The sequence below is a fragment of the Cervus elaphus genome, chromosome 12, assembly GCF_910594005.1.
Source record: "Cervus elaphus chromosome 12, mCerEla1.1, whole genome shotgun sequence".
NCBI classification, from domain to species: domain Eukaryota; kingdom Metazoa; phylum Chordata; class Mammalia; order Artiodactyla; family Cervidae; genus Cervus; species Cervus elaphus.
In genome coordinates, this window is record NC_057826.1 from 64,081,522 (window position 1) to 64,095,391 (window position 13,870).

Sequence of the window (13,870 nt, forward strand, 5' to 3'; positions counted from 1 at the left end):
GTTGTAGGAAGACAAGATTTCTGTATAAAAATCTATCATATTTCTATAAAATAGCAACAAGCAACTGGAAATTAAAATGCCAAAAATATCATTTACAAAAGCAAAAAACCCATGAAATACTTAGGGGATGAAACTAAGAAAATATATACAAGATTGGTATTAATATTTTGAAATTACAATTGATGACATAGAGAAGACAAATAAATGGACAGACATACTTTGTTTATGTATTGAAAGAGTCAATATTGTTAAGCTGTTAATTCTTCTCAAGTTTACCTGTGGATTCAACATAAATACTTTCAGGGTCTCAGTAGCCTTTTCGGATAGAAATTGGTAAGCTGATTCTAAAATTTATATGAAAAAACAAAGGATCTAGAATATTGTGGAAACAATTGGAAATCCATATGTTAAAAAAAATGAACTTTGACCCTTGCCTTGTAACAGATCAAAACAAACAAATAAACAATCTGATATTAAAAATGGGCAGAGGAGCTGAATAGACATTATTCCAAAGAAGACATACAAATAATAAAAAGGTGCTCATCATCAGTAATCATCAGGAAAATATAAATCAAAATCATCATTTTATATGTTAAAATGATTATTATAAAAAAGACAAGAGCTAACAAGTCCTGGTGAGGATGTGGAGAAAAGGGAATATTTATGCACTGTTGGTGGGATTAGAAATTGGTACTGCCACTATGAAGGTGCTTCAAACACTTCAAAGTAGAATTACTAAAAAAAAAAAAAAAAGTAGAATTACTATATTATCAGTAATCCCACTTTTGAGTATTCCCAAAGAAAATGAAAACGAGATCTTGAAGAGATACCTGCATTCCCATGTTCATCATGGCATTATTCATAATAGCCAAGATATGGAAACAACCTAATTTTGTTTGTCTGATACTTCCTCTTAGTTAGCTTAATAGTCAGGTTATGAGCAGAGAAAATTTTAAATGCCTTGAACCTATAATTTAGCCTTTTTCAAAAGGCTGTGTTTGTGTTTGAGGGGCATGCCTTCAGTGTTATAGCTTGCTTTTTTGTCTTACATACTATCACCGGCAAACCCCATTAACAATTCCCAGGGAATAAAAATAGAATCTGGATAATAAGATAAAAAAATTTTTCCCCTCTTTGTGCTTAGTCTAGTCTCCCTCATAGGTTGCCACATGCCTTCATAAATGGGACACATACCTGGATGAGCCCTCCTTTTCCATTGGGGACCTACCTCAAAGGAAGTCCTGCCAGGTTGTTGGACCCTGGTTGGAAATTAGTCACACAAATACCATGAGATTCAACCCAAACAAGATTTCTGGTTCAGGAAATTTGGAACCAGTGCTGAACTGTTAATGGATTCCTCAAAAGACCAAAATAGGCAGCATCCAATGGGGTAGACTGTGATGTGATTGGGGGTCCCCCTTGAATTTATAACAGCCTGTTCTTAAGATAGTCCTTCCCCAGTCAGAATATCCCACAGGTTAGACAGGACTGCCTCAGAGCCAGAGCCGTTTAGCCACATTAGTTCTTAACCTACTTGGTCTGTTAGGAAGTGGCACAGCTATCTGAGTCAGGGGTCTTCGCTTTCCTCCTTTCAACCAAAAAGAAGGAGTTTCAGAATTCACACCATGTGAGTGCTAGAAGCACAAGGGAGTCCCATGGGGCGCTGACCAGGTCACTAAGGCACCTGGTATTCTGTGCTGATACCAGGAGGAGAACTTGTGGAACCTCAGTTGATAATCACCCAAGATTCGCCTGCCAAGCAGAGGGGCCAGGTAGGCAGTGAGTGTTTCTTGTCTGGACAGCAGCTCACAGGTCTTCCAGATCCTGGGGTTCCTGGTCTTACAAAGGACTCACAGGGCTCCCCCTGCCTACTTCAGAGAAACTCACACCATGCAGCAGGAAAAACAAAACAAACAAAAAAAACCCCTCAATCATAGTAAGATAAAGGAAATCATTAGAAGCCAACACAAAACCTTTCAGCATTCCTAGAGTGCCCCAGGGAATATCACCAAATCTATACTCCTACTGGCCCTGAGTGATTAGAAAGGAATGCAATCCTGAGGTCCTGTTTAATTTCCCAAAGTGACCTGTACATGAGGTGAAAACTTCAGAAAGTGGAAGCAGCACCAGATAGCCTTCCCTGCCTTTCACCTCAGCAAGGTGGCCTACCAGGTGTTTAACAACCAAGATACAGAGAAGGAAAAGTCAGAGGATAAAAGGGCCTGGCGCTAGCAGGAAAGGCCTAAGAATGAGCATTCACAGAACCATTAGAATAGAAACTGCATGCACACATTCTCACCCATTCCTTTCTATATGTCCCTGAATGCCCTGTACCCCTGTATATCATGCAAACATTGGGGCTACTATCCACCTAATGGGAGACAGACTGGATAGAGACTGGTGTTCCCCTAGACCAAGGCGCAAAGAGATAATAATGGTAATGGCTGAGGAAAACCTTACCTAGGCAGAGCTAGTGGACCTCCTAGGAGTAAATCCCGAGGTTTGGGCCCAGGGATGGGCGTGTGGGTAGGCTAGCTGCAGGAGCCAGTCCTGTGATAGTCCATCTAAAACCTGGACATACATTGTCTCAGATTTAGCTCAAATATCACAAACTGAGTGTCCTATCTCGGCTTCCTTCTCAAAGGTCAGAGAAGCCTACCCCAGAAAAGAAAAGAAGCCATTTGCAGCCTTACCTACCCTAAAACTGGAAGGTAGCTTAGGAGTTTCCTGAGGATGGCTGGGTTTTGCCACATCTGGATCCCTAAATATGGTCTAATATCTAGGCCTCTATATGAAAAGTTGAAAGGATCCTCCAGGGGATCTTCCCAGTCCAGGGATCGAACCCACATCTCCTGCATTGGCAAGTAGATTTCTTTACCATGAACCACCTGGGAAGTCCTGGATAGCCCATCACCGGCATGAATTCAGTGTCTCCCTGGGCCTCACCCTCCAGACTTGGTTCCCATTGATGGACTCCTTCTTCTCACTAACTTTCTCTCAAATTTACAAGTTGGATCTTGAAGAAAGAAAAAAAACCACAGACATTAGGGAAAAGGTGGAACACCTAGGTGCTCCCTTCTGGTTAATGTCCCCATCCTCTTTGAACTCTGTTCCAATATGTTTTTACAATCCCAGATATGGAGTTTGGTAGGGCAAAGGGTACTGTGGAAAGTGTGTTGTTGATGAAATGCAACGTAGTGTCTCCTTGAGGTGAGGTGAGACTGAACACTCTGGTGAGGGAAGAGCCTGAAACCCAAAGAGGACTTCCCAGAGTTGACTGTGGGCGAGAGGATGCTGGAAAATTGCCTGAATGTTTCATGCTTTTCATAGGATGAGTAAACCTGTCAAGAACCAGCTGGATTTGCCCCTCTGGGAGTAAGGGGTTTGCTTTCTCTGAGACTTGCTTTGAGCACATGCCAAAGGGAAATAAGTACATGGAAATTCTTCTAAACCCTGCCCAATATGCTTCTGACGTGGAGAAAGAAAATAGGCTGGTTGTAGAAACAACCTAGCTTCCCTGGTTGCTCACTGGTAAGGGATTTGCTTGCCATTGCAAGAGAGGTTTGATGCCTGGGTATGGAAGTTCCCCTGGAGAAGGAAATGGCAATCCTCTCCAGTATTCTTGCCTGGGAAATCCCATGGACAGAGGAGCCTGGTGGACTACAGTCCATGGGGTCGCAAAGAGTCGGACACAACTTAGCAACTAAACAACTGCAGTGACAACAGAAACAACCTAGAACCTGTGATTGGGTTTTTCTCTTGCTTTAAATCTTGAGGGTAAACATGAAATTATTTACAGAACAGAAGCAGAGTCACAGATATAGAAGACGAACTTACGGTTACCAGGGGATAAGAGGTGGGGGGAAGGATAAATGGGGAGACTGGGACTGACATGTACACACGACTACATAGAAAATAGATAACTATACCTGCTGCACAACACAGGGAACGCCACTCAATTCTCTGTGATGGCCTACGTGGGGAAAAAGGATCCTAAAGAAAACCCAAACGAGCAGAGAGTAGATATATATACATGTGTAACTGACTCACTCTGCTGTACATCTGACACTAACAGAACGTTGTCAGTCAACTGTACTCCAATTAAAAGAAAAAGCAAAACCCAAGAGTTTTTCTCTCTTCTGCTTCAGAGTCCGCTGTGCATGCATGGTTCAGCTCCAGCCTTCTTTGTCATGTCACTTCTAGTGCTGGCATGAAGTCAAACTGGTTTCTCCCTTTTTTTTAGATCTGACACACAACAGTCCCCAGGCATTCATCGCCTGCACTGGCAAAGAGGAGAGATGATGAGTAGTTATTCATTCTGTCCCTGACATCTGTCTGGATATGGTCTAGACTTATGGGGTATGAATTCAGATTAGGACAGGTGTGGAACATGTACAGGTACTCAGGATTGCCAGGGACCAACTAAGGAATACTCTTCCAGCCTCACAGGACCTTTAGGTTTGGGTTAGAACCAGACTGGCCTCTGGGCTGTCCTATTATACAAATCATAACCATGCTGGGATTATTCTGAACAGCTAAAATGTGGACACATCCACTATCAGATTAATTTGAGAACAGCTCTAGTGTTTTTTTTAAATTTATTGTTTAACTGAAGGATAGATAATTGCTTTACAGAATTTTGTTTTCTGTCAAACATCAGAATGAATCAGTCATAGTTATACATATGTCCCCTCCCTCTTGAACCTCCTGCCTATCTCTTTCCCCATCCCACCCCTCTAGGTTGATACAGAGCCCCTGTTTGAGTTCCCCGAGACATAACGCAAATTACCATTGGCTATCTATTTTGTATATGGTGATGTAAGTTTCCATACATCTCACCCCCCTCCTCCCCTCTCTCCCTGTGTCCGTAAGTCTGTTCTCTATGTCTGTTTCTCCATTGCTGCCTTGCAGGTAAATTCATCAGTACCGTCTTTATAGATTCCATATATATGTATTAGTACACAATATTTACCTTTCTCTTTCTGACTTACTTCACTCTGTATAATAGGTTCTAGGTTCATCCACCTCATTAGAACTGACTCAAATGTGTTCCTTTTTATGGCTGAGTAATATTCCATTGTGTATATGTACCACAACTTCTTTATCCATTCATCTGTCGATGGACATCTAGGTCACTTCCATGTTCTAGCTATTGTCAATAGTGCTGTAATGAACACTGTAATGCGTCTTTTTCAATTTTGGTCTTCTCAGGGTATATGCCTAGGAGTGGGATTGCTGGGTCATATGGAGAACACCTTTAGCTTTTTGTTGTTGTTGTTGTTCTGCTTTAAGCATTGTCTAGGGAAAAAAAAAGAGGGCCTTTGAGGATATTGCTGGGGATATCTGGTCTCTTAGTCCTTCATGCTGCTCCTTTTCTATTTTGCAGCTTTCTTGAGATATGTTCACATACTCATCAATTTAAAGTGTGCAATTTAGCAGTTTTAGTATATTCACAGATATATGCAATTATCACCACAGTCTATTTTATTTACTTATTCATGGCCATGCAGCATGGTCTGTGGGATCTTCATTCCCCAACCAGAGATTGAACCCATGCCCCCTGCAGGGGAAGTGCAGAGTCTTAACTACTGGACTGCCAGGGAAATCCCTACAATCAATTTTAGAATATTTTCATCACCTCAAAAAAGAAACCCCATACACTTTAGCTATTATTGTCTCTTCCTACAACCTCCCCTGCCCTAAGCAACCACTGATCTACATTCTATCTCTAGAGCTTTGCCTATTCTGGACATTTCACATGCATAGAATCATGTAGTTTTTTTGTGACTGACTTCTTTTACTCAGTGTAATGCTTTCAAGGTTCATCCATGTTGCAGCATGTATCAGTACTTCATTCCTTTTTATTACTTAATAATATTGCATTGTGTGAATATACATTTGTATGCCCCTTCATTGGTTAATGGACATTTAGGTATACTTTGACTATTATGAATAATGTTGCTGTGAACATTTGTATACAAGTTTTTGTGTGGACATATGTTTTTATACGTGTCTATACCTAGGAGTGGAATGCTGGATCAAATGGTAGCAATGTACTTAACTTTTTGAAGAACTGCCAGACTCTTTCTACAGTGACTACACCATTTCACACTGTTTTTGTCCTTTATTTCTAGTGTTCCACTCACCTACCCACATGGTGGTTTTCATAGTCTTCTGACTTCAAGGTAGAAACTGAGGCTATCACATCAGATGAAATATTTGAAAGCACCAGCCACCTGAAAGATATTATTGGCATCATAACTATCCACTGCACATACCTTTAAGGCAATATTAAAAATTATCTTTCTATAGGTATTTAAATATATCTTCATAACAATCTAACTCTCCCTGTTACATCTTCCCTATTATAAAATAACCACGAAGGAGAAAAGAAGCTAAACATATAAAGCTATTTATAAAACTTTCTATAGGCCATGTTTTATCACTCATGGCTAAATTTATTTATTCCTTTTTACATCCTCCTTCTTGCCAGGCTTCTGACTCTAGCACCAACTTAAAATGGATCTGTTGTCATTATCATTAAATATATTGAATTTGTTTGGTAATTTGACTGTTTTACATATATCTTAAAATTCCAGCATGCCCTAAGGAGATAAAAATCTCTGTGTTGTACCTCAGAGTTTTTCACCACAATGCTCTGGATTACTTTCAAATGTCTTGAGTCAAATCCTGGATTTACTAATTGACTGGATTTGTGATTTTAGGCTTAATCCCCTTGAGGTTGTTTTTTTCATTTATAAAATGGAAATGTTCATACTATCACCTTTACAGTATCATATGAGATGATGAATGTGAATGGAATATATCACATTAATACCAGATATATGTGGAGGTGTTTTTAATCAGTTTAGCTATGCATATCTCATCTGTAGATATTAAATACTGAGAAACTTGCTGTGAAAGATACTATTTATGGTTAGTAGTTATTTGCTGTTTCCCTCAACTTGGCCAGATTGCCTTTCTAGAAAGAAAGTATCTTTAGTAACAAGCTTCTCTAATTAATTCTTTATACTTCTCAAAGATCCTCCAACAACTGCTTTGTTTTCCTTCTCAGAGGACTTGAGTTTCCTGCTGACATTCATTCTACAACTGTCAGGACATTTCATTCTCCACTCTGAACAAGATTCTCTTCCAGTATGATTTTGGCTGCTCCATGCTTAGCATGTGATAAAACTCATTTCACTATTTCATTTGGGATAGTTCCTGCATCAAATATATCTAAGCTTTCACTACCAATCACTGCAGATGGTGACTGCAGCCATGAAATTAAAAGATGCTTGCTCCTTGGAAGAAAAGCTATGACAAACCAGTTACGGCCAATAACCATCAGTTTCTGGCCCTTGCTTTAATGTTTCAAGTGTGTACGTTACAGATACCAGGCAGGATACCCTTGTTCTTCACTTCGCTGTTTTCCCTGGAATTCTTGTTAGCGGTCAGGATGGTGGGAAGTATCCCTTTTCTGGATGGAGCTGATGGTTGGTGGGGGCAGTTTCATGGTTATTATTGCTCATATAGTTGCCTTTCTTTTTCTGCTACATCTGAGAAGAGGTTGAGTTTAGACTTCCACCTCCTCCCAAGTGAAGTCCCTCTGTGTCTCCTGTGATTTCAAGTTAGGTAATGAATTTGAAAAGAGTATGTCTATTTTTAAAAATTAATTAATTTTTTGGCTGCACTGGGTCTTCATTGCTGCAAGTGGGCTTTGTTAGTTTTGGACAGTGAGGGGTTACTCTCTCTAGTTGCCCTGTGTGGGCTTCTCACTGTGGTGGCTTCTCTTGTTGTGGAGCACAGGCTCTAGAGCACGGGGTTCAGTAGTTGTGGCCTATGGGCTTAGACGCCCCATGGCATGTGGAATCTTATCAGACCAGGGACTGAACCCCTGTCCCCTGCACTGGCAGGTGGATTCTCAGCCACTGGACTACAGTGGTTAATACAGAAAAGATTTTCTGTATTTTCTTCACTCAACTTCCCCAATGTTAACATCTTACAGCAACAGTTAGAACTGGCCATGGAACAACAGACTGGTTCCAAATAGGAAAAGGAGTACATAAAGGCTGTATATTGTCACCCTGCTTATTTAACTTATATGCAGAGTACATCATGTGAAATGCTGGGCTGGATGAAGCACAAGCTGGAAGCAAGATTGCCGGGAGAAATATCAATAACCTCAGATATGCAGATGACACCACACTTATGGCAGAAAGAGAAGAACTAAAGAGCCTCTTGATGAAAGTGAAAGAGGAGAGTGAAAAAGTTGGCTTAAAGCTCAACATTGAGAAAATGAAGATCATGGCATCCGGTCCCATTTCTTCATGGCAAATAGATGGGGAAACAGTGACAGACTTTATTTTTCTGGGCTTCAAAATCACTGCAGATGGTGATTTCAGTCATGAAATTAAAAGATGCTTACTCCTTGGAAGAAAAGTTATGACCAACCTAGACACCATATTAAAAAGCAGAGACATTACTTTGCCAACAAAGGTCCATCTAGTCAAGGCTATGGCTTTTCCAGTAGTTATGTATGGATGTGAGAGCTGGACTATAAAGAAAGCTGAGCGCTGAAGAATTGATGCTTTTGAACTGTGGTGTTGGAGAAGACTCTTGAGAGTACCTTGGATTGCAAGGAGATCCAACCAGTCCATCCTAAAGGAAATCAGCCCTGAATACGCATTGGAAGGACTGATGTTAAAGCTGAAACTCCAATACTCTGGCCATCTGATGTGAAGAACTGACCTATTTGAAAAGACCCTGATGCTGGGAAAGATTGAAGGAGGGAGGAGAAGGGGACGACAGGGGATGAGATGGCTGGATGGCATCACCGACTCAATGGACATGAGTTTGAGTAAACTCTGGGAGATGGTGAAGGACAGGGAGGCCTGGCGTGCTGCGATTCATGGGGTCGCAAAGAGCTGGACATGACTGAGCAACTGAACTGAACTGAACCTTAGCACAGTAATCAAAACAAGGGAATGAACATTAGTACAATATTAGGAGCTAAATTAGAGACCTTATACACATGTCACCAGTTTTCCCACCAATGTCCCTTTTTCTTTACAGGATACCATATTACATTTAGTTGTTATTTCTTCCTAGTCCCTAGCAGTCTATAATTGCCCTAAGATCTTTCCTTGTCTTTCATGATCTTGATAGTTTCAAAGAGTATTGAGCAATTATTTTTTGGAACATCCCCCAATTCTATTTGTCTAATGTTGTTTTCATGATTGAATGAGATTATACATTTTCAGCAAGAATATCACAGAAATGATCAGTGATCAGGACTTAGCACTTCCATTGCAGGGGCCAGAGTTCAATCTCTAGTCAGGAACTAGGATCCCACAAGTTGTCCAGTGAGGCCAGGAAAAAAAAAAAAAGAATGCAAGACTACTAAATTGGAAAAAGCTGAACTTTAATGTGAAAGTCATAGATGAAAGATTAGAGTTGTATATCAAAAGTTCTAGGACAGAATGGGGAGAGGGGGCAGAATAATGCTATCCCCCCAACGATATCCATGAAACATGTGAATAAATTAAATAGAATGTGATCAACTATGAGCATGCATGCTCAGTCATGTCTGGCTCTTTGTGACCTCATGGACTGTAGCCCTGCCAGGCTCCTCTGTCCATGGGATTCTCCACACAAGAATACCAGAGTGGGTTGCCACTTCCTTCTCCAGGGGATCTTCCCCACTCAGGGATCGAACCCGCGTCTCTTGCACCTACTGCATTGGCAGGCGGGTTGTTCACCGCTACTGCCACCTGAATATATTAGGTTACAGACAAAGAGGAATTAAGGTTGCAGGTGGGCTAAAGGCTGCTAATCGGTTGATTTTAAAATAGGAAGATTATCCTAGATTATCTCAGTGGCCCTGTTGTAATCACAGGGATCCTTAAAGGGTTAACAGTTGGTCTGATGGGTGGCAGAAGCCAAGGAATGCAAGTAGGCTCTGGAAGTTGGAAAAGGAAACAAATTCTTTGCAAGAGCCCCTAGAAAGTAAGGCAGCCCAGCCAACACCTCGATTTTGGTCCAGTTTGAGACTGTCAGACTTCTGACTTACAGAATGTAAGCTAATAGGTTGGTGTTAAGCCACTATTAGGAGAGGGCAATGGTAACCCACTCCAGTACTCTTTCCTGGGAAATCCCATGGACAGAGGAGCCTGTTGGGCTACAGTCCATGCAGTCGTGAGGAGTCGGACACGAGTGAGTAACTTCACTTTCACTTTCATGCACTGGAGAAGGAAATGGTAACCCACTCCAGTATTCTTGCCTGGAGAATCCCAGGGACAGAGGAGCCTGGTGGCCTGCGGTCCATGGGATCACACAGAGTCGGACAAGACTGACGCGACTTAGCAGCAGCAGCAAGCCACTATTCTGCAGTAATTTGTTAGCACAGACAAAGAAAACAAACTACCTACATCTGAACTTTAAGGGACTCTATATCTTGGTCCCTCCCTAGTTTAGTGACTTTTCCCCCTTTATTCTTTTCCTTTTGATTTCCGCTCCAGTCAGCTGGTTGTTACTTAAATATTATCCCAGTTGATTTTAGGTGTTTTATGTTTCTGGGTATGTGAAACACAGGGTTCTAAAAGACAGTCTTATACAAAATTGCCACTCCCCTGTTAATCCTGCAACCTTGTTCCCATTCTCCCCTTCTCCCCACCCTTCTCATACAGGACATAATTCACTTTAACTTCTGGTGTATCCCCTGACTCCTCCCGCTGACAAATGAGCAGGTGTTGACTCCTCTCCCTGACAAATGAGCAGGTATTTGTGTGTGTTCTTACATCCCCTTGTCTCTTTCACAAAGGGTGTAATTTTTAAAAAATACTTATTAATCTGCATCTTGTTTTAGTTGCATACATGGGATCTTCGTTGCTCCACTACATGCAGGATTTTAGTTTCCCAAAAAGGGATTGAATCCTTCTGCACTGCAAGGATTCTTAACCACTGGACCACCAGGAGAGTCCCCAGAAGGTGTGTACTTTTGCCTTTATGCAAATTTAACTTTTCAAAGTCCAGCGAATTTGGCACAAGAAGGCTACTTATGACTTTAACAAATGTTGTTTTGTTTAAATGCTAAGGGCCAGAATTAAATGAATTAAACCATGAGACATGAGGGAAATGAAACAGTTAACTTTCATTAAGTTCTTCTAATCCTTACCTGCAATTAGACTGTACACTAGGTACTTCTCATTACAGATGCTGGTAACTGAGTTGCATTAATTTTAGTAAATGTGGGCAGCAGAGGGTGCAAACTGTTGAGTTGGCAGAGACAGGTAAATTACTCCCTTTTCGGAGGCTCATTGGGTGGGTGTTAGAATACTGAGACATTTCTGATGACGGGTCTGTGTATTCCCAGGTGCTTGAATCCTAAAGCCTTCACTTAGGTACCTTGCCCAGCTGTGCCACAGCATCGCAGTTTTGGTTGCTGAGCCCAAAGTGGAGCTCCAAACTACTGTGTTAAGAGTGGTCCTACAGAGCAGGGCCTTCCCCACAATATACAATCCTGCCCAAAGGGACCAAAAACTATGTAAAATATAACACCTGAGCCTACACATTTCCTCAAGTGAACTGAGCAGTGTTTGGTAGCCGTTAACAAACTAATCACAAGTACCCTCCCACTTCCATCTGCAGCAACAAACATTCCCAGGATCCCGGGCCGTTTGGACTGACGTTACTTCCGGGAAAAGTAACCTTTCTTTGGCGGTTGCAGATCAGAGAGGTCTCGCGACATTTGCTCCCGCGAGATCTGCTTGCTCACTCTAGCGATGACATCCTCCTCCTCCTCCCCGCCGCCTTTCGGCAATCTTCGCCAGTCCCAGCCCCGACCAATCTGCCATCAGATGGCATGGATCAGGGTCTTCCCCCGAACCCCGGTCCGCGCGGGGTGTCAGGCGGCAGCGGCGGGGTGCGAGCTGCACGAGGCCGACGGCAGCGGCACTGCGGACGGCCACGGGCTGGCGACGAGCAGTGAGCGTGGGCGGGGCGGGGGTAAGCCTACTGAGTAGCGGCTCGATTGTTCTGGCCTGGCTATGGCGCCTCTCCTCCCCCCCGCCATGGCTCCCCGTGTCCCTGCTCCGCTCCTCTCAGTGAGTGAAAGTGGCCGCCGCCGCCGCCGGCCCAGCGCCCGCAGCCGCCTCAGCGCCGCCGCCATCTTGGGGTCCCAGGAGCCGCCGAAGGAGCGAGCTAGGAGCGTCCACGCCCAACGCAGTCACCGTCCCACGGCCTCAGAGAGCGAACCGCGGCTCCACCGTCAGCGGGGCGACCCCCCCCTCCGGACCCCGCCCGCACCCCGCCCCCCCTCCGCCGCCGCCGCGGCGGCGGGGCCCGGCGGCCCGAGGTGAGGCGACTAGACGTGGGCGGACGAACGGAGGGGGGGTTGTGTAGGCCCCGTTGCGCCCCTCTCTGTGGGCGACGACTGGGCCGCGTCTTAAAGGGGCCGTCGCCCCCGGCCCTGGGATTTGTTGGGGTTAGTAGGGAGGATGGGTGTGGACACTCCTCGCAGGGTTGGGACCTCAGGGATCTCGGCCTTGTTCTTACTCTCTCCTACCTCTGGAGACCAGGGGTCACGCGGTGACCTCGGCCAGCCGAGAAAGCCCGTGGGGCGCCCACACGTGAGGAGTGTGTTAGACCAGGTGCACGTGGGACCCGGTGGGGCGGTGTCGGCTAACACGTGTGTGGGTTTGGGGGTGGGGTGGGGCAGGGCAGGGGCTGGTTGGGCTCGAGTGGGAACCCGGTGTGGACTGCTGTGTCTGTCCTTTTAAACAAATGAGCTCTAAGGGCTGGATAGTGTGTCAGTTTATGGGTGCGAGTTGGGATCTGGGTGAATGGTCCATTTTGCTTGTTGGTGTTGGCTGGGTGCAGCCTAACACGTGCGCACACTTAGGAGTGTGTAGGTGTCACCCCTTCTAGGCTTTTTGGCCTTTGTAGGGCGTCTAGGCAAGTGTCATCCAATTTGACGTTCTTTCTTGAGGTCGCTGTTGAAAACTACTACTTCCGTAATCAGCTAGGGTGGAAGCCCCCTACAGTTTAGGAGTGAGAGGTTCTAAGAAGGCACTCACTATTTTAGTTTAACAGCCCGATCTGCCGAATTCTTTGAATCAAACACTGTCTAGTTGTATGTTCGTGTACTTGTTGGTAGAATGGAAGAAGAAATGAGGTGGTTGACTTTGCTAACATCTCAGGTAACCAGCTTGCTTTTCCAATCAATGACTTTCATGATTTCCTTTCCCAAAAGGAATTTTCACTGTGGTTTACAAGTGGCGGCTTTTTGTTATTCATTTTTAAAGTAACACCTTTACTGAGATATTAAAAAAGCTCCACCTTTTAAAGTGTACAGTTCCATGATTTTTAGCCTACGAATCGAGTTGTAGAGCTAGCACAGTGCCCTATCTTAACTAACTGATCACGCCAAAAAGAAGCCCCCTTAACAGTTACTCCCTTTTCTTCACCCAACTCCTAGCTATCACTAATCTCTTTTCTGTTTTTGTAGATTTGCCTACTCTGGATATTTCATATAAACAGAATCATACAATATGTGTCCTTTTGTGGCTATCTTCTTTCACTTAACCATGTTCCCAAGGCTCTTTCATGTTGTAGCATGTATCAAGACTTTGTTTCTTTTTGTTGCCAACTAGTGTTCCAATTCTGGTTGTTTTTTATTCTTGAGATTCTCAAGCTCTTCCTATAAAACATTTATTTGGTTATTATATATGGTAAAAGTCACATACTTAACTAGATTCTAAAATAAATTTGTATTTTTAAGAATTAAATTCCGTTGTTTTAGTTTACTATGTTCTTTTCCTCTACAATTTGTTTCAGAAGAATCCAAATCAATTTTTAAAGGTCTGTGTTT

General features: G+C 43.3%; 1 protein-coding gene across 3 annotated transcripts in view; it reads left to right on the forward strand.

Moving 5' to 3' along the window:
* Positions 1 to 12,043: 12,043 nt before the first annotated feature.
* Positions 12,044 to 13,870, forward strand: part of INO80 (INO80 complex ATPase subunit) — a 121,287-nt gene continuing 119,460 nt past the window's right edge. The window contains exon 1 of one of the 3 annotated variants that reach the window (XM_043919201.1): positions 12,044 to 12,355. The gene's annotated coding sequence lies outside the window, so the exon portion shown is untranslated. The remainder of the gene's footprint in view (positions 12,356 to 13,870) is intronic. The other 2 variants (XM_043919199.1, XM_043919200.1) reach the window with 2 other exon arrangements.